Source organism: Myotis brandtii, unplaced genomic scaffold, assembly GCF_000412655.1.
Source record: "Myotis brandtii unplaced genomic scaffold, ASM41265v1 scaffold1719, whole genome shotgun sequence".
Taxonomy (NCBI): domain Eukaryota; kingdom Metazoa; phylum Chordata; class Mammalia; order Chiroptera; family Vespertilionidae; genus Myotis; species Myotis brandtii.
In genome coordinates, this window is record NW_005356337.1 from 259,980 (window position 1) to 286,333 (window position 26,354).

Here is a 26,354-nt window from a genome sequence, read left to right on the forward strand (position 1 = left end):
TGCCTCAAAATCACCACGTGTCTCGAGGCCTAACTGTTGCCTTTTAGCATGAACACAGATAGATATCCTTGGTATTTACTGATTCTCGTTTCCAAAACAGTCTATTGATATCGCAGATCACATGTCAAAAGAAAGCATGCATGTTAAACACACGGTGATCTGGGTAACTTAAAAAAAAAAGGAGAACAATTAAAAAGAAAGAAAGAAGGGGGAATTTTTAAAAAGGAAAACTAGGGGGGAAAAAACCCCTGGGTAGCCAAAAGCCTGTTATGCGAGTGAAACTTCTGCTGAATGAGGGATAAGGAATGAAAAAAATGCATTTCCTAAAATAGGCCATGTAGCACTTTCTAGCCATTCAATCAACTTTTAAGTGTTTTCTTTAAAGAAAGTTCGTGTGTGTATTACACTTGTTCGTTACCCTTTTCTTCCCTCCCCTCGCCCCCTCCCTCAAAGCAGAGAGAGGGAATTTTCAAAGTCCTCAGCCAGATACTCAGTCTGACTTTGCTGGCAAACTGTCCCCACCTGTTCTGTTGAAGGTTAGGGCTAGAAGGAGCCCAATGCTGTCCGGGGGCTGTTGAAGTCCCCGGCCAGGACTGGGGCTCCTGGGAGCTGGCACAGTGGGCTCCCGGCACTCTGCACCTTGCTGGGAGGGAAGGGAGCCGGTGGCCACAGGACAGGGTTTCAGAGGGGAGGAGCTGGGGAGAAGGCTATGGGAGAGGTTCCTGGGGATCAGGTGCAATAGAGCCTCTAGAATGTGGACTAATAGTAAGAAAACTCAGAGATGTTCAGTCCAGTTTTCATTTCCAACATCTGGACATTTAATTGCTAACCCCTTACCCCCCACTTCAAATCTGCCTTCTAAGGAGCATGCTAATGATCACATTTTAAATCCTCCAGTTATTTTAAGCATGCACTTCCCTGCCTTTGGGGGGCTAGTATGCCGCCCCCCCCCCCCCCCCCCCCAAAAAAACTGATGTGGCATCGCTGAGTGCAGATGTCCTGTCACAGGCAACACAAGTTCAGGTGCAGAGTCCAATGGCACCTGGACGACATGGGTCAGGAGGTGTCAGACGGCCATTCCATTCTCGGTGGGCAAACCATTGTTCCCTGTGCTGCTGCTGTTGTTTTGTTCCTTTGTGTCTCTTCACCCCTTCATTTTCCTCTGAAACTGGATTGTTTGAACGTGAAACTCCAGGTGAAAGCTCGCCAAAGCCACCGAGTTTCACGCAGCTTCCACATGAAAGAATTCTACCTGGCCTTGCTCGAAACTTGGCCCATGTTTTGCCCAAAGTTTCGTGAATGTCAGCGAGGCTGGATTTGAAACCTAATCCAAAGCCAGGTGACTTCTAGGGACGTGGAGGCTTCCCTGTCTGAGTATAGAACCTGTCTAGCAAGGCCGTCCCTTATTTTCATGCCTCCCGCGTCACTGCATGGGTACACACGTTTTTTTCTTCCCCCAAGAAACTCCCATTTGTTTTATGACATTTGAAAGCTAGGTTCAATCCTAATATGAGTTTTTATAGCTGTGGTATTTAAGCATTGGCAACTCCGAGTCTGCATTTTAAATTCCTGCACAGCCTGAACCACAGTGGTGTGAACATGTTGGTATAATTCAGCTGAAGGAAGTCCCCGGAGAGTCCTGGAATGTCTTTCTTTGCTTAAATATACCTCTGTGCCCGTGAGGAACAAACAGTAACATTTTGTCCTGGCCCGTCCGCTTGACAGTATGCTTTTTGTTCGCGCTCCAAAGGTGGTGTCAAATATATTGGTGGAAAAAAATAATAAACTTCCAGCTAATTTTTTTTTTCGCCTGCTCAAGTGATATACTCCTAGGGAAAATAGTAAGCCTTGAAAACTTCAGTACTATTATTTGTAATGTAGACTGAGACTAAAGGGGTACTCAGCAGAGTCAATTTCCATCAGAAAAGGGTGGTGACTTGGAGCTGATGTGTGTATTGAATGGTCAGACAGGGCCAGGTTGTGAAGGTGTGTGTGTGCTGGTGGAGGTAGAGGTGGGTGGAGAGGAAAGGCGATTTGTAAACTGTGTTCAGCAAATCTGTCACGTCTAAAACAAAAATAATCAAGCCCAGGATCCAAAAGCATTTCTTTCTTCTGTTGATCATCTAAATTTGTGTTGGCTGAATGTTGCATTTTTGGGGGTATTTTTTTTAATTGTTTTATTGCTTAAAGTATTACAAAGAGTATTACATATGTCTCCTTTTTTTCCCACCCTTGACAATCCCCTGGCCTCCCCTACCCCCCAGTGTCTTATGTCCATTGGTTATGCGTATATGCATGCATACAAGTCCTTCGGTTGATTTCTTCCCCTCCCCTCCTGCCCCCCAACCCTCCCCTGCCTTCCCGCTGTAGTTTGACAGTCTGTTCGAGGCTGCTCTGCCTCTGTATCTATTTTTGTTCATAAGTTTATAATGGTCTTTATTATGGAGGTATTTTTTTTTTAATTGAGGACAGCAAAGATTACACTCTGATCATTAGGATTCCAGAAATGGCAAATAACCTCCCATGAGAATATGACCAATTGGGAGACCCACGCAGCTGTAAATGAAGCTGCACAAGCCAGTCTCAGAAAGATCACGGGTCTGTGCCCACTAGAGATGCGAAGCCCAGGAAACCATGAGTTGATGTGTCACGTTATTAGTTGGAGGGTTTCTGAACTCATTTGAAGAATTTTCATAAAAATAAATTTGTGACCTCGCTAAAGATTTAGTCGGACTGAATTTAGTGAGATTTAGAGATAGTTATTTATTACAAAATTAAATTATGAAATTTCATTTTGAAAATTTTGTAGTCAGATTTTTGTTTCATAAACTAGACTATTAAAGATGCAGTTTGCATTTTAGCAGGTGATTTGCAAAATGACTGTCATTGATCCCATACTACGTAAAGCATTTGAAAAGCTCACAGTAACAAAACTCGCGGGTCCCCCATGTAGGAGCTGCACTTTAACACTGACTTCACTATTCATTGCGTAGCATTTACCAACATATCTGATTTTTATATCCCAAAACTAGTGCAATGAGTAGAGGAGAGGAAGATGCTCAAATAGAGGTGCTAGAGAGAAACAGGAGAAACGATCAGAACCATCTTGCAAGGGGGTTCACTAAACACATAAAGGTGGAAGGAGCTCAACACTTTGAAAACAACCATCACCCTGGTTGGTTGGAAAAGAGAAAGGGTAAAATACCAGGTGGCAAATAAACACCAAACTTGTGCATATGCAAACTTGCTTTAAATCAAAATGTGATCTTCGTTCAAGAATGACCACACTGGTCATTTGAGAATGCAAAAATCAGCCTCTGACACATCTTCTCTTGTGCTTAATTTACTGTCAGAAAATGGAGTCCATATAACACTTACCCATTCCACAAGGATATATATCTATTTTTTTAAATATATTTTTATTGATTTCAGAGAGGAAGGGAGAGGGAGATAGAAACATCAATGATGAGAGAGAATCATGGATCAGTTGCCTCCTGCACTGCCCCCACTGGGGATCGAGCCCGCAACCCTGGGCATGTGCCCTTCACTGGGATCGGACCCAGGACTCTTCAGTCCGCAGGCTGATGCTCTATCCACTAAGCCAAACCAGCTAGGGCCACAAGGATATATTATTAAAACTTAAATGTATAGACGCATGGCATTTGTGTTCCTAAAAGAAAAAAAAATTAGTTTCCGTCTGATCAGACCATGATGTCACAAAACAAAGTCCTCCCCTGATAGACCCAAGAGGATTATTTGACTGAAACAGATAAACAGTCATTTCCAGGAAAGTCATCATTCTCCACCTAAACTTTTATTTGTTATTTGGATGTTATCATTTTCTCTGAAATAATGCTTTCATCATTACAGTGCCAAAACACCTCAAGGATCCCAAAGCATTCTCTCAGCTACCCAAGGTGGACTGTCAAAAAGATGTGGGCATTTCTTGTAGGTTTATACGTAGACAGTGTTGTCAGGACACAGGTCCCCTTAAAGCCTCTCTCATCCTAAGCTTCATCATGGAGTAGGAGACCCTGGTGACCCTCTGAACCACTCTGACCCCCAGGGGACAGTGCAGCCCACTGGGGCTTGAGTTAAAGTAGAGAACAAAGAAGGCAACTCCTCTTACCTCCGTCCTTGGGCTGAGGCCTCCCTACATCTCTTGCTCTAACTTTTCTTTTTCTCATGGCATTATCCCTCTTTTCTGTTATTTCCACTTCTCTCTCTTTTTTTAAATAAAGATTTTTTATTGATTTTTAGAGAGAGAGGAAGGGAGGAAGGGAGAGGGGGAGAGAAACATTGCAACCCGGGCATGTGCCCTGACCAGGAATTGAACCGGCAACTTCTCAGTGCAAGGGAGGACACCCAACAAACTGAGCCAGACCAGCCAGGGCTCCACTTCTCTTATTCTGGCAAGAACACAAGTCTTCCCCTGCAGACTTCACCATCCTTGAATTGTTGGAGGAGGAAAAAGCCCAAGGTCTCTAGCTCTGTGGGCTGCCAGTTTTACACACATGGCAAAGCTCGCCCATAGGCCCCTGAGTTAGAAGAACATTCTCTTGTGTCTCACAGTTAGAGTTTGTGTTTAGTAACTGTTGAATAATTCATATCAGAATAAAAATAAAATGGGCATGAGGGCAGCCCTTTAGGTCAGTTTTTGCCTAATATCTTTCTTCTGTTCCAAGATCCTATCCAGAACACCAGAATACAGCCCTGGCTGGCATTGCTCAGTGCTTAGAGCCTCAGCCTGTTCGATTCCCAGTCAAGGGCATATACCTGGGTTGCAGGTTTGATCCCTGGCTCTGGTCGGAGCATGTGTGGGAGGCAACCAATCAATGTGTCTCTCTCACATAGATGTTTCTCTCTCTCTTCCCCCCCTTCCTCTTTCCCTCTACTCTCTCTACAAAATCAATGGGAAAAAATATCCTTGGGTGAGGATTACCAAAAAAAGAAACGAATCAACCAATGAATGTATAAATAAATGGGACAACAAATCATTCTCTCTCTCTCTCTCTCTCTCTCTCTCTCTTTCTCTCTCTCTTTCTCTCAAATCAATATTTTTTTTTAAAAAAAGGATACTGTATTACATTTAGTCATCATGTTTTCTTAGACTCCTCTTGGCCATGACAGTTTATCAGCCTTTCCTTGTCTTTGTTGGCCTTGATAGTTTTGAGGAGTACTGGTCAGGTATTTCATAGAACATCTTTGTATTAGAATTAGTCTGTTTTCTCATGATTAGAGCAGGGTTATGGGTCTTGGGGAGGAAGACATTCTCAGTATCGCACATCAAGGATACATACCATCAACATGAGGTAGCACTGTAGATGCTGACCTTGATTACCTGTCTGAGGGAACATTGGTCATGTGTATCCACTGGAATATTTCTCTTTCTCCCCCTTTCCAAACTGCACTCTTTGAGAAGTAACTTTGTGCAGCCCACACTGACAGAGTAGAGTTATGTTCCTCCCCCTGGTAGAGCATCTACATAAATTATTTGAAATTTTTCTGTGTGGGGATTTGTCTTCCCAATTTACTTAAGTTCAATCATCCTATCTAATGAAAGGGTAATATGCAAATTAACCATCACTCCATCACAAAGATGGCGGTGCCCATAGCCACAAGATGGCGGTGCCCAGTCCCCTCAGCCCCGACAGAGAGCAGAGAACCATGGGGGCGGGGTGGCTGCTGAGAGCGGGCAGCGTGAGCAGCCTGGCGGGACACTTGCGTCATCACCATGGCAACGAGGCAAGCGTCCCACCCCAGCTGTGGAGGACCTCTGGGCAGCGTGCTTCCCGCCCTGGCTGTGGAGTGCCTCTGGGCAGTGTGTGTGCATGTGCAGAGCGGCCAGGGCAGGACGCGGAGAGCCTCTGGGCTGCAGAGAGCCTCTGGGCAGCAGGCGGGGAGCGGCCAGGCCCCACAGAGAGCAGAGAACCATGGGCAGTGGGCCTAAGCCATCAGGGCTCCTGGATAGGAGAGGGCTCCCCTGAGGGCTCCCAGATTGGAGAGGGTGCAGGTTGGGCTGAGGGACCCAACCCCCGTGCACGAATTTCGTGCATCGGGCCTCTAGTTTACTTATATCAGAATGAATGCATAGATATTTATTTTATGCTTTAGATTATAATTCAATACAACTTTTCTTATTTTGTTGCTCAAATTTTTCCATTTTGGCTATTGGCAGCTTTTGCTTGGCTCCTATGTCCCTTTGACATATTCCTGTCATTGTGAGTTTTTCTTTTCCTTTCCTGGTATCACAAGATACCCAGGCTCATTTTGTATATTTCCTGCCTCAGTCCTAGAATCAATCATCTCTTCAAGAAGCCCTGGTTTCTTTTATTGAAGAATGATATTTATTACAAACCAAGACCAGGGCATCCATTTTAATTTCTGAATATGACCTTATCGGCCACCTATTTTTTTAAGAAAATTTTCATTTTGTTTATGAGTTTTCAGTTTGTAGCTGGAAATACCTTGATGTATAAAAAGATAATCTTTCCTGCTTTTTCAGATTAATAGGCTACATGTGGCCCTTGCATACTCCCCTGTCCATCCTTTTGAAACAAATTCAATTAAATATGATCATCTCTGTTTGTCATTGTTAATTTTGGTAGGAGGTTCATAGTCTTAGATGTGGTCCTCAAAAGTCTTAAATGAAGTCTTCAAATGTTTCTTCCTTAAATAAATGTAAGGACATCATGCATTATTTACAATTTGATCGATCAAGACTATTAAAATTTCATATTAAATGAATATGGGATTCTGTTACCAAGCCTTCTACTTACTCTGTGCAAAGAACTGTGCCACAGACAGATGAACAGTCTGGTGAGACAGTCAGATAATAACAGTTGGTAGGAGAAGATGGATGATATAGAGGTCCGCAGTGCTGTCAGACCACAGAGCTGGGGTTGAGAGTCAGGTATCTATAATGCTTAAAAATCAGAGATGTTATCACAGATAGAAAAACTGTATTTGAATTGGACTTTGGGTCAGATAAGAGGGTATTCAAATGTAAGAAGGTGATTGTGACTAAAGACTCAGAAAAAAGACAGCTCAGGCCCTAACTGGTTTGGCTCAGTGGATAGAGCGTCAGCCTGCAGACTGAAAGGTCCCAGGTTCGATTCCGGCCAAGGGCATGTATCTTGGTTGTGGGCACATACCCAGTAGGAGGTGTGCAAGAGGCAGCTGATCGATGTTTCTCCCCCATCAATGTTTCTAACTCTCTATCCCTCTCCCTTCCTCTCTGTAAAAAAACAATAAAATATATTTCAGCTCAGTACCCAGATAATATCCAGAAATCTGGTATAGCAAGAACTTGGGTCTGATGGGAGTGTCCCTGGAAAGGGGTATTGGGTTGGCATTCATTTATTGAGAAGAAAATTATCATAATTGGGTACATATGTTAGTGTTATTGCTGATCAACATTCAAAATGATTAGAAGTGAAACACCAGACAGCCCTTCAAGTAGATGTAGCTGAGAAGAAAGGGACAAAGATAAGAATAGTAGAAATGAGAGGAGATCAGCTGGTGTGGAGCATGAGGCATCAGGACTATTTGGTACTTCCTCTAACTAGACTTTGTCCTAGAAACTAACACTCTACCTGCAAAATAACTGCACCTGTAATTTTATTTAATATTCAGTATTATCAGAGATAATAAGTTGTATTTTTATTGTTTCACCAAATACATAGCTGTGTCATATTCAATAACTACTTTGATTTCCTTAATTATCTATTTTAATGTAGGGTGGTATTACTATTAATATGGGGTTGGTCATGCAGGTATTATATACCCAGTGTACAGGTGAGGACAATGACACCCAGATAAGTTGCTGCATCATCCACATTATCTCCCTAGTAAATAGCAAATGGTAGTTTGACACTCATGTCCAGATCTTTCAAAGTGTGCCATTCCACCCACTTATAAAATACAAAAGTATAAAAACAGTTTAGAAACAATAGCCAAAGCATAACAAGAAAACTATTGGTCCAAGCAATAAAGGAGATATTTTCTAATCATAGCAAGTTTTAATTTTCTATACTTCACTAAGTGGAAAACATAAGCAAAAGGGAGATGAGGATTACAGAGAAAGACAGGAATGTGCCAATGGAATTAATGAACCAGAAGTTAGGAGTTGGCTGATTGAAACAAAAGATGCAGGACAGTAAAAAGAATGAGGTTAGTAACTTGATACAGTGTAAATAAAATAGTGTACTCTCTTATGAAAGTCAGTTCAATATTAAAAAGGATAGAATAGAAATATTAATCTCTTGTTCTGAAGACAAAATTGGGCCTGAAAAAAGGAATTGAATTTAGTTCAATGGAAAAATACATGTACGATGTGTTTTCAAAGCATCGTATTTTGATTACTTTAAGTATTGCATTTCCTGGTCCAAGTACAACTTTGAATTGGTTTAATTCTAGTAGAGCTGTTGCTCTTGACATGTATTCAGCTCAGTGGTACTTGGTTCAATTTTGCAAACCTAAGAAATTTGGTTGGTTTTGAATTTAGCTACAAGTAGCATTCAGAAATTTTGTTTTTGTTTGAACTGACTATTTAAATATTTTAAAACTATGCAGCACTCAACTTTTAAGACAAATTCTTAATGTTAAAGACATCCACGAGTGTTGAAAAAAGTTAAGAATGGGAAACTATAAAAAACAAATATGGCCACCTACACTTGAAGTTTGATTAGAAACCACACCCTGTGGTAACAGCAGAGCTAATTGCTGGAAAGTATGGCCTAGCGTCTGGTTGACCTTCAAGTGGACATCTATAAATAGACCACAACAGTGAGCTTGAAGGATCCAGTAGAGCTAATTGCTGGAAAGTATGGCCTAGTCAGTGTCTGGTTGACCTTCAAGTGCACATCTATAAATAGACCACAACAGTGAGCTTGAAGGATTCACAGGGGAGTGGTGGGCTAAAGAAGGAAATTTTGTGCTAATGCAAGAAGGGTGTTAAATGTCAAAGGTCTAGGCCTCATTCTGAAGTAGGAAGTGGTCATTGTCCCTGACTTTAGGGCAGTAACATGATAACTTTGGGAAGAAGTAAATAGCTTTATCACCTCTTAGTGGTGGCGTATAAATAACAACTCAAATTGTTGACCATAAAAATCATTTTATAATATGAAATATAAGTTATTTTACATTTTTATCTAACTTAGTTAAATATAAAATTTTAAATCAAACATTTTGTTTTATTAATTTGTTTTAAAAATGTTTTTATAATTTGAAATGTTTATATATGACATATAAGCAATTGTTTACAAAGTGTTTAAAATAAAAATTAATAGTTTACTATTACTATTTCTGACAAAATTAAATCATTAAAATTTACTTTTTATATCAAACATGATTATTTTCCTTCAAGGCAGAATAAAACCAAAATAAAATACAAACAAGTTTTAAACTTTACATTACTACCACAGAAGATGTAGTTTATCATAAAAAAAAAAAAAAAAAAAAAAAAAAAAAAAAATATTACTACCACAGAAGATGTAGTTTATGATAAAAAAAAAAAACAACTCTTAAAAACCAGGTAAAAGAATAAAAATCTGAGTGAAATGGAAAATTCAATTAGGGGCAATTTTTGTAGAAAGAATAATATTTCCTTTTTGGGAAAAAGACATTTTAAGATGGCTATTGGTCTTCAACACAAAATATATTTCATTTTAGTTTGTGTTTGAGCAACTTTACTTTTAAAATTAATGAATGCATTTCATGTCCTAAAATTCATTTAGAATTGGCACTCGGGTTTTCTTTGTCTCGTGTGGTGAGAGCCACAGCTTGTGTAAAAACTTGTATAAACTTGTCTGGAAACAAAGTGATAATTTTTATGCTAATGTGAGAAAACTTGATTGCAGTTAGATTTTTATCCTCCTTATCTTATCTATTTTGGATATTAAAATTAAACAAATAACATAGAGCATTAAAAATCATGTGTGCACCTCATAGTTTTGTACATTCACATACATCCTTTTTCTAATCAATATTCTGAATGACTAAATGAGAGCATAGGTGTAAAAACACTTGGCAGAAGACCATATGGTGTAGCTGGTACATTTAACACTTGGCTGTGCTTATTAAGAAGAACGATCTACATATAATAAATCAGGAAGGAAGGAAAGTAGAGTTTCCCAGTAAAACCAAATAGTGTTTTAAATGAAAAGAGATAATGACTTTTAATGCCTTAACCAATTTAATTATCAAATGAAATATTGTCAAAAGGATCTTTTTATGCTCCTCCAATCACTTATTGCTTCCTTTCACCATTAAATATGAATCATATGGGCTCAAGGTTTAAGACTTTACACTCTAACACTTGGACTATAGACCAATCTGAATGTGAAAAACATTGATAAAATCTCAAACAACCTTCCAAGAAAAAAACTCACAAGGAAACAAGGAATTGCTTTAACCTTAAAAAAAATAAATAAGTAAATGAATAAAATAAAAATAAAGAAATTAAGAACCTATGTCATAAAAGTGCACAGAAATATATGGACTAAAAAATAAGAAATTCAGATAGCGGTTGCCTCTGGAGGCAGGGAGCATATTTCAATGAGAGAGGTAGACAACAGGCTTTAATTGAGTCCATGATGTCTTATGTTTTAAGGTGAATGATGGGCACATGGATGTTAGTTATATTATTCTTTTCATCTTTTGAACGTCTGAATAAAGACCTGCATCAAAAAGTCTTTTTCCTCTATCTCCCATGCCCTAAATCTAAGATGCGTTCTATACACAGAATAAGTTTATCAGATGCTAACAATATTAATTATTTTTACTTAAAACAGCCCAGATTTTCTGAAAATTTACAAATAGAAAATAATACAACTGTTATCGTGTTTGACTTATATTTCTATATTTTTGGTTAGGGCCCAAAACTTCTATAAGTGGTGAACTAGGAAAGAAAATGAATTTTGTTCTTTAGCAGACAAATATCTTTTATAAACCGCCATTGAAGATCATTTCTATAGGATGTATCATTCCACAAGGCATTGTTGCATACAATTCATAGAACCTACCTAATGTGATACTTACTCTTTAAATTATTCGATAATTTGTCATTATGCTTTATGAGAATTTGTAATGGGGTTTGAATCCAGTGGTGAATAAGCTTATCGTATCTTCTTGTTTGAAGATGCTCTGTGCAGTAAGTGTTTGGAAAGTGGTTTCATAGAGGCAATACTCTATAGGGCCCTGAAAACATGATACTATGCCAAATGAGGACTGCTTATATTTAATACTTAGTAGTGCTTCTCCTGAAATTTAATTTATTCAAAAGATTTACATACACACAACTGTTACTTAATTTTTACACTTAACACTTCTTTGATGTGGGGAGGTGGGGAAACCTCATGGTTTTTCATTACCGTTTGGCAAGAATCAATGCTTAACTTTGAGAATTTTTATTTTGATGTTTTCTATTTGTGCTACACTTGGTATGCCAAAATGAAAATGCTGGAAGACATCACTATCTTGTTAAGAGTTGACAAATGATGGGTAATACTGAATGACTTTTTTCTGTTGTTGTTTTTTTTATTATTACAAGTAATTTTACATGTAGTCTGAAAGTTCAGCATAAGCAAAAAGTTCATAATTTTATATCATACAATTCAAAGAAAAGAGATTTTCTATATTTCTAGGTAAAGACCATGAAAGTATATAAAATTATATAAATGGGACACTAACACATTGGGAGAAATTGTGAAGTTCTAATAACACAAAGAATAACTTTGAATTTCCTCATGTCATCGTTACTAAAGCTGAGAAAGCAAATATTACATAACCAGCCCACAGTACTGTTTGGAAGCAAATGTGAGAAGGCCTTCCGATCAGGCCCCACTGATTCCCTGACCTTCCTTAGAATTTCTTCTCCTTTGCCTTCTGTCATGCAGCCATTTTCCTCCAATCTCTGATTACTCCTGAATTCCACTTACAGGTGCCTTTCTTTGCTTGACTTTAATGCTATTCCCTTGGGTTCTGTCCCTCTTATTTAATCTCCCCAGAGTTTTCTCTTGACAATAATCCCCAAATCTATGTCTGTATCCCTGATCTCTCAGGAGTTTCAGACACATTTCCAAGTAACTGGTAAACATCTCATATGAATGTGTGCCACATACCTCAGACTCAATAGGTCTAAAACTCATCTTCCAACTCCCAAGCTGCTCTTCTTTCCCAGGGCTATATCTTAATAACTGTGCCACCCAGTTATTCAGGATTAGAATTTTGAGCATTCAAATTGTAGACATACCCACGTAGTCACTACTCATTGATTCTACCTGCCCACATATCTTTAATATCCATCACTGGCCTAGCTAAATGGCTATTGCAACCTTCTTGATTCGGATTTCTCAATAGTGTCCTGACCACTATTTACATTCATTCTCTCAGCCATCCAATTTCATCCCTTGAGGCCAGAATTATTTCACCAAAGCAAACAGGCTTTGCATGTGGCCTTCCCATCTCCCAAACTCCATATCCTACAGCCACTACATTCACTTGGCTTTCTCTTCAGAACCTAGAAAGTGGACCATGCCAACCAAAGGAAGTAAGTTCAGTTCACGCTTTAAGCATAAATAGCCCTGTGTTTTTCCACATAAAAGTCAGAGGTGGCAAGTGTTCCAGATTCAATAATAAGGAAAGGGTGGGGCTCGTTGTACCAGGCGTAGAATAGAGATCCAATGTCATCCTGGTACTTACCTCAAAGAGCCCTTTTCCTCATACTCTCTGCCTGTTTCACTGCCATTGTGTACTGATAGGATGGTTGTAGACAAATGCTAAATGATAAATGTTTTGTTATCATGTCAGTATGCAGAGTTTTAAATCACCAACTCCATACGATGCATATGTGATAGTGAAAGGAGTCTTTAAGAAATCAATGACCGAAGCTACATAAAATTAGATCCTTATGACAAGATTTCATTCAATGAATATGAAATTGCTTAAGACATTAAAAGTCATTATCCTGTGGACACTCAAAACAGTATTTGGTCTTAGTATTAAAGTCTTAATTTCCTTCCTTTCTAATTTATAGGTAAGATCATTTGCCTTAAATATAAGCACAGCCAAGTGGTAAGTGTACCAACCTATCATGTGCAGTAAAAATACAGAACAAGGTATGGAATCACAGGATTAAGGTCCCATTCATTGAATTACAGTATTACTATAATTAAAGTAAATGTAATTTTATCTGATATGAAGGAGGAGATTCTAAATACCAATCCTCAGGATCTTTTAACATTTATGGCATCCTTGATCTTCATGTCATTTAATCAGTAATCATTTGTTGAGTCTGCTCTGTGCTGTGACCTGACCTCTGGGCAGTCAGTCACCGGGGACCACTAGTCTTTCCCCCCTCACGGAGCTTATAGTGCAGTGAGAGACAGTTACTGAAAGGTAGTTGCCCGAGTAGCCACATTATTAAACTTGCAATAGAGCTATGATAGAAAGATGCAGGAGGGGATGAGCAGAACCTACAATTTTGAGAACCAAAGGTCAATGACAACACAACTTCAAGTGAAGAACTTGGGGTGGGAATGGGAGGAGGCATTGCACTACACTGAGAATGACAGCCCCTTTGGTCAGTAGCTGAGTGTGAAAAATAAAGAGATATGGCCAGAACTTCTCCAAAAACAGATACACCAGTTATCACCATAAGCAACCACTCCCTAAATACAAGTGAACTTATGTAATGGCCTTTGTCTCTTGGGGAAAGTATCTTTAGAACGACAGCTAGCTATATTAGTATATATAAATTCCCCATGGATTATAGAGATAGTGTTGTATTTGCACCTATCTAAATATTGAAGGAGTTTGATTTCTGAAAGATGTACAAAAGATGAATGTGACTCTGAGAAAACTTTATTTGAGCTTTGAGTAAGGGTTTTCAAGATAAACATCCAGGAAACGTCTAACAGAGGGATATTGAAGGAAAGTTTCTCAATGAATAAAGACCTTACTGATTGCAGAGTATTTTGACATATGTTCAGGTGTTTGCTCTGAAGCATGCAAGGAGTTAAAGGTAAAAGAAAATGTTTAAAGTTTCCTTCCTCACTTTGAACTACAGTTCAAAGAAATACCTAATTTTGATGTAAAAGATATATTTATTTTATCGACCAACGCAAATGTGTATGTGTATGTTTCTGTGTATGTGTGTGTGTGTGTGTGTGTGTGTGTGTGTGTGTGTGTAAGTTAAACTTTGTGGTTGGGGTTATATCTGTTAATTTTTATTATGTTACTTGAGATAGCAATAATTTAAAAAATATATTTTCCGCTTTAATAGTATGATAACAACTTCTTCAGAGTAGGGTTGGCAACGATTTTTTCTTCTGCTCCTTATACTCATTCACATTTTGAAATCAGTAACAAGGTTGATTTTAAGGATAGCAATGTTTTCAAATAAAAATGTCTGCTGCAACTAGAAAGAGAGAGATGTTGGTTTTGATACGTTACACTTTTTTATTTTTCTGGATATGTCCAGGACAATTTATGAATTACCATTTAGAGCTCAAGAATTTCTGCACCACCAGTCTTATTAATTGTATAAACAATCAGGTGCCTTGATGTCAGCAATGCTATGAATAGCAGCCTCTACACAACCTGAGATATATAACAAATGGAAGCCATCGACCTCTATGTCAGCAGTCTCCAGCATGTTCCCTTTATCACACTCCATCACATCCGTGGGCCAACCAATGTGTATAGGCCACTGCTGGAAAGTAGCTCCTATCAGAGTACAATAAGACAATCACCAATATAGAGATCGTTTTTAAAAACGTATGCTTGATCTTTACCACCCGGCTGTAGAGATCTAACTGGCGGGGAAGCAGATGTTTTAAGGGCTTGAAATAGCTGAACGAATTCATACACTTGTCTCTGTGATATGTTATACAATACGGAGCTATCCTATACCAAATAAGTTTCTCTGTGCTAGCCTATTGTGCCTCTGTGTCGATTATGTTACCTTGAAGGATACAGTGGTTTAATTTCCAAGGACTCAGAATAGTAACTGTAAAATACAATTGTGATGTTAGTACAAAGCCAGTGACATTAAAGATAAATACTATTTTCATTTCTTGAAATTATTTTATAAAAGCGTTGGTGTCTGAAGTCTCTTGAATGTCAAGGGAACAATGAAAAGGAACATTACCAAAAATCTCTAAAAGTTAGAATGTACAATTAAAGACTCAAATTTGACATGAGGCTGAGTTGTGTGTTTTTTGTGACTCAGAAATCAAAATTTGAAAAAGCAGTAGGGTTTTTTGCCCTGCTCTGCCTTCTTCACATTGATGAATTTCCTGTCTTGCTTCTGACGCGAATTATGAAATGACAACATAATCCATCAGATGTTTCTTTTTATAAAAATCACATTTCCCGAAGGGGGCTTTGTATGATCTAAATATCTTATGTCATCATAGAAGCCACCAAAGTCCAGAAAAGTAAACTAAACTTGACAATATTTTAAAGGCTTCTAATAGAAGATCAGGCCCCCTGAAGAGTGAGCTTCCTGCTTCTCCAGGCCATTCAATGAGGAAACCAGCCCAAAAGTAAAGAAACAGAAACTGTCTTCAGGCTCCAGCCCTGAGCAGGACTTGAGTTTTGGATGATATGGATAGATGCAGATAGAATGAGCTGCCTAGAACAGGACTTGAGTTTTGATTTTTTTGTTTGTTTGTTTGTTTTTAATATTTTTATTCATTTCAGAGAGGAAGGGAGAGGGAGAGAGAGAAAGATCAATGATGAGAGAGAATCATTGATTGGCTGCCTCCTGCACGCCCCCAGAAATCGAACTTGGGCCCCTTCAGTCCACGGGCTGACACTCTATCCACTGAGCCAAACCAGCCAGGGCAGGACTTGAGTTTTGAATGATAGAGATGGATATTGATAGAATGAGCTGCCTAGAACCAGGACTCTAGAATAGAAGAGTGCACTTTGTGCAGTATTCTCTTTTTCAGAAATTGACTGCCTAAGTTTTTGGAAAACATCATTAAAAATCCATGTAAAGTAAACAGCAAGATTATATGTATTATATGTTTATGCTGTAACTGAGGGGAAATTTTTAGTTTGATTTGTGGTGATCTTTGAATCTGACAGAACTACGTGTTCTCATGTGAATAGTGATTTTTGATGGCATGAACAAAATAGCAGTCAAACACTGGACTGAGATGATCTTGTGTTGAGCAGCTTCTACTTGAAGTTCTTGGAACATACTCTCTCCAGGAAGTTGTACATGAAGGTCAGCCAATTTAACTCCTATTCTGCCAACCACCCATCTAAATAACTTGCACACCATTAAAACCCCTGAATGTCTTCATTGGTTTCACATCAAGCTGCCTTGATTTCATGGTTGCTTTAAAACATAACGTTGGTAAAAATCTGGGACTTTTTCTTTTGCATTTTAATCACCATCAGATAATATACTAATATTTACTTCAGATCTGTCTTCTGACATTCACAATTAAATTTGTTCTTATAATAAATGTGATTCCCTATGAGACCAGGATAAGTGAGATGAAGGGATGAAAGATTTTTGACCCCCAAGTGATGCGATATGAGGACTGAGAAGCCATTTCCTTCTTCACAAGTAGAAGGAAAGGTCTTGAAAGAATGAATATCATGGTTGTTCTTCTTAGTCCCAAAAGGTGTTGATGGCGAGTTCTGCGTAAAGTGATGTTTGCTGAATGAAAAGAAGGCCAAAATGAGTTCGTTAGCCTTTGTGATTCAAGTTGGTGGATGCTCTAGCCCCTGCTTTTAATGGTCAAATCTGGTTTTCCAAGACTCGTTGCTGCTTCCAAGCTCTGTGAGCATTTTCTTTATCTATTTTTTTTTTCTATGAGCATTTTTTCCCTGCTGTTTCCTTCTGCTGATGTCCACCAGTAAAAGTATGGCTGCATTATTCAGGACCTGCTGTTTAGACCGAATTTCAAGTTGTGTATCTTATGATGAGAAAACTGTCTTCCATGTCAAACTCTGGTGCCTATTACGTTCTTGTGACTTTTCCCTTCTAATACTTTAGAGGAGCCAACTTCTGATAGAATCTAAGGATCGTGGAATCTGCAGTCTCATTCCAGGTGACAGTGACTCTTCCCCGTGTTAAGACAAAGATGCAGGTGACACTAATCAAATCTTTCCCTGGAATTTGATGTGATTGCTATGGGAAGCAAGACTGTCTGTCTCAAAGGGTGAAGAGCAGATTGCTTGGAGAGCCTACAGGGTGGTCTGGGCATAACTGACCAGATCAGCTCCTGAATAGCTGCTTGGGACAGAGGTCCCCTCACCCCACCCTCACCTCACCCGCACTGGTAGTTTATTTTGTGTTAAGCCACTAAAACTGGGGGGATGTGGATTACAGACATTGGCCGACCTTACACAGTTGGTGAAACTATAGAGCCCCGTGATTCTATAATGTAATATGTCAACGTATCTTAATAGATTTTGTGATTACATGTGGGATATTTTTCTTAAGGGTAAGTTTTTCAAAAGGTAAATAATTTTAAAAACTCAGATCCAATGGTGCCATGATTTTAAAATAAGACAAAAACATCATAGAATTTAACTTTTTCATTTTAAAGTATTTTAGTTATATAATGTCTTTTGGACAAGGCTGATTAAATAATTCTCCCACCTAAAAGGAGAAATTATTCTATCAAAACTGAAGAATGCACAAGACATTACTTTTTTCATTCCCCCAAATTAAACTGTTATCCTTTTCACTTTACCTGAGAGGAGCATTTTTTATAAATTATCTTTAAAAATACACTTGAACTTGTCAAATTTCAAATCAGTACCCCCAATTAAAATTTGCCAGATTAAAGTTTTAGAGAGCATATTTTACCTGAACTCCTCAGTGAATTAAAATAAATTAAAAGAAATTTTGTTACGAAGTACATCATATTGAATCACTATGCAATTTATAATTCTCCTGATAATGACTGTGTGTGTGTGTTTTATCACAACCTGTCTTTTAAAGAGCCTTCCTGACGATTCTTCATCATCCTTACATGACTTAGGGAAGTGAAGAATGTTATTGGTGGCGTGTAAATGGCTGTGGTTGTATAAACATCCCCTCTCCCTTTGTATATGTGGTCAGTGTCCTACAAAAGCATAGTGGTTACAGAATAAAAATTCATTCATTAGGTCGAATTAGGATCAAGTACTTATCATGCACCAGTAGCTGCGCTAAGTGTACTTCCCAGGATGGAAATTGTTTGTGGCTAATGTGCTGTCTAACCCATGACGCACTGGCGGCTGCGTTTACTGGTTCTGAGATCGGTTCTGATGTCTTTCATCTCAGTCGCTGCTCTCTGTATGTGGCGGAGGTACCCCTTGTATTCTACTAGTAAATGTGGCACATTGATGCCATTTCAACCCATGACGCACTGGTGTCTGTGTTCACTGGTTCTGAGATCGGTTCTATGTCTTTCATCTCAGTCACTGCGCTCTGTATTCTACTAGTAAATGTGGCACATTGATGCCATTTGAAAGATCAAATATTTTGGAGAACAGACATGCAGTATTTTCTTGTCTGATAAACTTCTATTCATTACCTCAAAAATGATACAGATTCTCCAGGATATGCACTTTGTCAGGACTAAATGGGTCAGAAGTCATTTGCTGTTTGGGAAGACAAGTGGGAAATGGGCCCATTAGCCGGGTTTAATTAAGTTGTCACCTCCTTCCATCTTTTTTTGAAGACAATTTGCCACTCATTATATTTTAATTCCTTCTGACAAGGACAACACTCAGCATACCATTGCTTTCCATTGGCATGATTTGGACAGAGTATTTTTGTGTTTTTTAAAAAAGTGATGAAGCTGAATATATTCATTTAAACATCTGTTGCAGTAGCTATTTATATTAAAGAATTCTAACCACAATAATTGTTGCCTCAATTCATGCTTAGGAAATGCTTAGTGTTCACATTCGTCAGTGACACAGTGCCGTCGTGTAGCTAAGTAATGTAGTTTATTTTAAGATAGTGTCCTGCTTTCACTGAATCCTCTAGGTTAGGTTTCTCAGTCTTGGCACTATTAACATTTGGGGCCAGATCATTCTGTGTTGTGAGGGGCTCTCCTGCCTCCTGCACGCTGTGGGATGTTTAGCTGCATCCCTGTTCGGTACCCACTGGGTACCAGTTAGCATCCTTCCCTGCTCCCCCCACTCCCACTGTGACAATCAAAAATGTCTCCAGATTGTCACGTGGTCCCTGGGGAACAAAACTGCCATGGCCTTAAATAATAAAATATCCCTAAGTTTCAAAGTGATTTTGCTCGTGAGTAGATACTGACGCTAGTAGAAAGCCTTCCCCAAAGCATCCTGGACTCGTCCCAATTGTTCCTGCGCCACAGCCTCTCATGGGGAATGTCCGGCATCTAACCTTGGCTTCTTTTCTCCCTGTATTTATTCCCTCTGCGCTCAGACGTCCCATCTTCTTCCATGCATGTGTACATGGACACACACACACACACACACACACACACACACACACACACTGTCTCTGTTGTGGTCAATATGTATCGAGAGCATTCAAAGAGCTTCAGCCATATTCTAGGACAGTTGGGCAGCTGCCTCTCCTGCTCCTCGGTCCACCCTCCTTGAACTTGGTCAGAGGTTGACTTTGCCTAAGGTTGCCTCGTTCTTGCCCCTGTGCCACCTAATTTAACAAAATGTCAAAAGTGATTGTTGACCTGTACTCATCTCACTTTCCCCCGGGGCCTGTCTCATCACAGTTTTCCCTTGGTCTTCCAATCCCAATTCCGGCTCCTACCCCCACACTCACCCTGCCACGAGTAGTTCATTTCCCCTCCCCCTACCTCAGGCTAATAGGAAAGTTTATGGGTCTCTCTTTTCTGAACTCAGGCAGTAGTGAGAGCTAACAGCATTCCTTTAGCAATTAATTGAAGTGCCATGTTATATAACAAGTCCTCTATGATTCGTTTGAGCCCTTGTGTCAGTCTTGTATCATGAACTTTTCATCTGGTATGTCTCGTCGCCCCAAACAAGGCTCTACACTTTTTGAGACAGAAACCATGTTGTAAACTTTTTGGCGTCCCTTGAAGTGCCTTATAGATAATGGGAATTTGGTTGCTACTTGCTCTTATGATTTGAATTTCAACAGTCAAGAAGAGGAAGAGAGAGAAATGATATCAAAAGGGAAAAACAGAGAAAGAAATAAGTGCTCCTACGTAGCTTGTAGTCTACCCCCAAGTTCCAAAAGGTAAGTGAAAGCCAGAAAGTGAAGCAAACAGCCCCATGTTCTCACCCAAATTCACTGTGGCTCTTGAGCACCACTGCCGGCTGGGCCGAGAGGGAGCATTTATTCTCCAGTGAGCAACTGACCGGGAAATGCGCTGAGGGTGCTTTTCGGGATTTTGCAATTAGTGAATTTATGTAACTTGCAAAGAGTGCACCAAGTTTCTCTGTAAACTTCAATAAAGATCAAGGGCTGGGGACTCCAGGCAGCCACTGTTCTGATTCGTTCTGCCACCTGCCTGGGTCAGAACAGGCTGATCAACTTAGCTATTGTTATGGCAGGGCACATGATGCTATTGAATTTAAGAGACTCTTTTCAAACACAGGGTGGGGCAAAAGTAAGTTTATTACAGTTGTGAGTACACAAAACATAGAGTTTATTCTTGTAGCGTGATTTATTAGTTATTGTATTTTCCATATGAACAACTGCAAACCTACTCTTGCTACCCCTGTATATGATTTGAGGGGTGTAGATTCTGGATGTGGGTGGCACTAAGTTCTCAATGTTGTCCAGTGGGGAAGAGACAATACTGTTGGAATTATGAGCCAATTTAACCCCCCAGCTTGGTGGTGATAAAATTAAATAGGACTTTATGATTTGTACATATTTGATATATACAGTTGACACTTAAAATGATGCTTTGTGTCATCTTTTTAGTTTATGCATGGGAGACAGCTTCAGAGGTGTTAAATATCTTGCTCTAAGTCTCATGTCTAGTGAGTGGCAGAGCAGGGATTCTAACCCAGGTGTGTGTGACACGCAACATCTGGGATTGGCCACTACAACACAGGGGATCAATATATCTGCATGTGTCCATTCAAGTGGTCACATTTGACCCGTGTACCATTTCCCCAATGACTAGACTTAGCAACCAGGCCGACCAGTGTTTGTAGACAGAAAAAGAAGCCATAGCACCCTGCTTGGGAGCAGGTGAGCAACGGTCCCCAGAGAATAACGTCTAACCTTTGGTTTATAAGAGTTTCATGGGTAGACACTTGAGGCATATAGTTTCTTTTTTGTTGCTGTGTTAAGGGCTTTGGTCTCCATCTCTGCATTTGTTTTGCCTACATGGGCCACTAGAAGTCTTCTTATTAGATCTGCAAACTGCCAGCAAACCAGCCTGCTCTGGCCCATTCTGCTCTGGCCTCCGCACCATCTCCAAAATTATCCCTCATCTGTCCACACATACATTGAACTAAGTGATCTTCGCAGTTTTGTTCCTCCATACATTTCTGCTAGCCTAAAAGTCCACATGCCCTGCAGTTGGTTGCACAATTTACCACATTTGTCCCTGTAACTGGGAGCCAGACTGGCCAGGAATCAGAGGCCCCTGCCACCGATTAATTGGTACATAATCAGCTCTGGTATCCAGTCCCGCCAAGATTTCAGGTGCAAACTGTCTTTCTTTTTTATTTCTTGTTGTTCTTGCTCAAGGCTGACTCTCAGTGGGATATCAAGAAGGCAGGATGCTCAAAGCAATTATATCCTCTCTGACAGTGCCTGGTGCTCCCAGAGGTGGCTCAGGGCAGGGGCAAGGCCTGGGGTTGCCCTTGGCAACAACGCCCGGCCTTCTTGCTGCTGTCTGTGGCACTGGCAGCAGTCCAGGTCCCTGGTCCCCTGCAGTTTGCAGTAGCCTCTCACTGGCTGCCCCGGGAGGCGTCTCTCCTCAGATGGCCTGCCGCGCTCCTGCCCCAGGAAGGTTGGGTGGCTCAGTGCGCTCCCGCGGCACCCCCTCCAGAAGTCAGCTAGTGGCAATGTGGTCCCCAGTGGTGGCTGTGCAGCTCCATGGCTCTCACAAGGACCTGCTTTTAAGAGGGTCTTGCTCGAAGTTTCCTAGATGTGCTTTAAATAAAAACAAGCCATAACAGCAGCAAGCCGAGCCGTATTCTTCAATGCCGTGTAGGCCGCTGCCCGCCGCCCTCAGAGAAAGACGTCCTTGCTTGGGTTTCTCTAGCTCCTTCCTCCCGTTTTCTCCCAAGAATCTGTAGGTGGAGCCCTTTGCTGTTCAGGTGGAAAGATGCTTCTTCATGCAGAAGGGCGCAGGCGCTCGGCAATAAACTCGACTCCAGAAACAGCCCACGGAAATCTCTCGTCGCCAAAGATGAAATGTAAACCCGCTCTACTGAGCCCCGTTTAGCTCTCATTTTTCAAACAAACAGACGAAGAAGCTCAGTGACAAAATCTAATTGGATGGGAAAATTATTCTGAAGTGGTTTAACAAATCAACTTGATTTACCCCCAAAATGTCACTGATGTCAAACTGTGGATACAAAATCCATAATAAATCCCTCAGTAGCTCTGATCACCATTCCCCCTACTTCAAACCCCAGAAACAGATGAAATAGGGGAGGATAAGATTGACGGACACTAAACTCTGAATGTGTTTTCCAGAACAAACCACATAAATCAAAGCCTGATTCAAAAAGCTCCCCTGAAAGACTGAGCCTACTCGGTGGCACCGTGGATGGGGGAGGTTCCTGAAAACCTGCCTCGCTCCCAGGGACCCCGCTGCTCAGCCCGTGATCCTGCACATTGGCTTCCTTAGAGCCCAGTCCTCACTGACAAGGCCCTGGTCACGCATCTGGATGACGTACGGTTACATGCTAACCTCCTAGTTCCATAGTGTCGCCCGGAGCAATCCTCTCCACTTCAGATGGACCACCCCAGAACCCACAAAATATGCCTCGAGTCTTACACAGCTTAGACCTCCCCAGGGAGAAATGCAGGATGTCTGGTCCAGGAGGTGGCAAGGCACACCTTTCACAGCTCCAGGCACAGAGCAGTGCATGCTGGGAGGGGACAAGGAGAAGCCACTGCCCCATCACCTGGGGGTCTGACTCACTGATGGGCCGAGGTGGGGACCCGCAATGGGACAGACTTGGGAGCTCCAGCTGTCCCTGAGAGAAGACCAAGTGCCCTCTTGTCTACAGTGTTCCAGCCGAGAGAGGTCAGGCACCCCAAGCTCACTGGCCATGACCTAGCACCTTCCAGTCCTCCCCAGTCAGCCTATTGAAAGCCTGTGTGAGCTCGCATTCATGCATCTGCCACTAAATTCAAATTACTGCCTCCCCAAAAGCTGCACCTCTTGCTTGTAGCTTAAAGCTCCAGGCCGCAGCCGGGTTAGGGGCAGTCTGGCTGGTGGGGAGGAGAGTGTCCTCAGAATGTGGTGTTTCTCGCAGAGCTGACCCCACGCAGGAATCTGTGACCCTCTGTCAGTCCAGGATGAGCTCAGCTTGTCAGGTGGCTTGTGGCCGTCTGTCCCCTCCTGTAGCCACAGCCTCCATTCCCACTTAAGTCTAATCAAATACAAGAGGCCATGCGGGTCCACAGGACTCCATCACGCTTCTGAAAGACAACCCTAAAACCATGACGACGGTGATGTCAGCAGAGGACTTTCCAGAAACCGCTCAAGGTCTGGATCATGTCACTAGGGAACCAACTTTCTATAACTTTTCAAGCCACTTCAGCATAGAGGAAACATTCTCTCATGGAAATCTGGCCGAAAGGTGACCCTGATGAAAAGTCACTTGCTCCCCTCCCTCCCTCGCCCGCCTCCAAGTGTCTGTCATTTTGACTCCTCCTGTGACGTCTCCTGCTGCCTTTTCCATAGTCTACGGTGTAGGAAGATATAGTTGAGGTTTTGCTGATGAGCGGAGGGGACAAAGATAAGACCAGGAAGACGTATGTGTGGCAGCTGGGGCTGCCCACTTCTCAGGAAGGGCCAAAGGGCAGCAAGAGTCCTGGCAGGAGACAGTTCACTATAGACATCGAGGACATAGACTTACATCACACACTCTTCAGGCTGCCTGAGTTGGCATCTTCAGATTGTGTGTGTGTGTGTGTGTGGTGAGGGGGTAGTATATGCTTAAAATTAAGACACACCAGCAAAGAGAAGCAAAAAGAGAAATGCTACCTGTCTGTTGCTACTTTGTTTTTTACCTATGAAAATAAATTCTCCCCAAGTCTTAATTCTCTACTAAATATAATATGATCAGAGTCATACGCTGATTGATTAATATGAAAAACTGGATCCAATACCCACCAGGAGTCCTGGGACCCTGGAAAAGGCTGCATGGAACTACTTACTGTGTTTCCAAATCCTGTGGGAAGGCAGGAACTTGGACAATGGGGATCTGGGTCTGAAACCACCAGCACTCACAGGATCACAGTGCATAGTGGTAACAGCATCCAACCCATGAACTTTTAGGAAACAGAAGTGGGAGACAGAATAACAAAAAATAAAAATAAATAAAAAAGAAGGAGAGGAGAAGGGTGGAGTGGGGGGAAGGAGGAGAAGGAGTAAATACAATGAATTTTAAGTTTGCCTTGTCCAGCCACTCATTTGAAACCTGAACCCTGTCTCACACAGAATTTGTGGGAGTGGAGAGGAGAATGCAGAGTAGTGAGCGGAGTGTAAAGGGAAGCAACCAAGTTCTAAACTAGTGGGCGTGTATGTCCTGAAAGGAGGTGTCAATCCTCGCAGATCACATCCTCGGGAGTGAAAGGCAATGTGGAATAAAGGACTACATGGCTCCGCCTGGCAGGAGACTGCTTGACCGAGGGAGGATTGGTCCTGTTCCCCACCATCCTAGGAGCAGCCAGGGGCAAGGGGAGCTATCCTTGCAAAGTCCACAGCTCTCAGGCATGGGTGGGTCTGCAAGAAAGAGGAGGAGCTACAACACTGGGTTTTCCTGCAGCGCCAACATTTAGGGAGGTCAGGTGACTCAGCAACGGCAAATTTCCTCTAAGCAGCATGTTGTGACACTAGCCCACCTCACTAGGATGCTACAAAAATAATCATACATGGAAATGATTGTAAAAATAAGGTAACTTAAAAAAGGGACGGTGAAACCCCAATCTTCCCCACCGCCTGATCTTGCGATCTCAGGTTCAGATCAAGGGTGCTTAGGTGGGTGGGTGGAAATGAGATCCCTGCTCAGGACACTGGAGCTGGGAGCGACCACGCCCAAGGGCTCCAGGCTGCTTGTCCATGCTCTCTGGCTCTCTCAGTAAGGAGGGCGCTGACTCGAGCTGACTCACGCTGAGGGCCCTGCAGCTGCGTGGTGCTGTCAGATGGCGTGCATATAGGTAGGGACTTCATAAGTACATGTTCCCAATTGTGCAATGTCACCTCAAGGTCGAGGATTAGAAACAATCAGAATCAACTTCATGCCAGGGGCATAAATGATTTTAGCAATGACTCCTCTTTCTTGACATCCTTACATTTTCTTTCCCTTTCACTCCAGCAGGTATATCTTTATTTCCGATGTTTAAACCTTCCCTAAAAGCTCATTGTTGTTATAATAACAGCTAGCAAGGTGAGTGGTTTATCTTATTCAGTCTGCAAACTCCCTGAGGGGATGGGCTCTTATCTTTTCTGGATTCCTGTTGCCTGGGAGATAGTGGTACTCAATAAATATCTGCTGAAGGAACTAGCAAATGCATGAGGAGTGAAAGCAACTTATAAAGCAGGTACTGTTGTTGTCCCCATTTTGCCATGTCCAAGGTTAAGTGGCTGACAGCAAAGCTGGCCATCCATCCCCACAGCCCGGGCTCCTGGCATGTACAGGAACCACCTTTACATAGGTCCGTGGGTTGGGTTGGGTTTTTGTTTTGTTTACTGACCGGCTTGAATGATAAAATTCTTTCAGGGTTGATTGGAACTCCACACCCAAACTCCCGGAGCCAGACCTGGCCCCTGAGAACTAGAAATCAGTATCTTCAGCAACGGTGAGCAGAGAGAAGCCAGTGGGGCAGGTTAAATCAGAAATAGCGCAAGCAGCTGAGATACCAATCTCAGAGAGAGCAGGTGGGGGATCCGGAAGGGCCTCCGACCTTGGAGGGGCTAGCGGCTGCATGCAACCGCAGGGATTGAGAAATGTCAGAGGTGAGGAAGCAAACACAGACCAGGACCAGGTGGGGCGAGGAGACGAGCATCTGAGCAGTGGCCTCTGCACAGGGCCAGGCTTTCACTTCGCTCCTGTGAGCGGGCCCGTGTATGGGTTATGGCTGGGTTAGTCCAACCTAGTGGACCAGAAACAAGGAGACAATGAATACAAACATGTATTTTCAGATGACTTTGTATAGACTCTAGGGCAGT

At 41.5% G+C, this 26,354-nt stretch overlaps 1 protein-coding gene across 8 annotated transcripts in view; it reads left to right on the top strand.

Moving 5' to 3' along the window:
- Positions 1-26,354, top strand: part of SORBS2 (sorbin and SH3 domain containing 2) — a 311,892-nt gene that overhangs the window by 144,461 nt on the left and 141,077 nt on the right. The window lies entirely within an intron of this gene.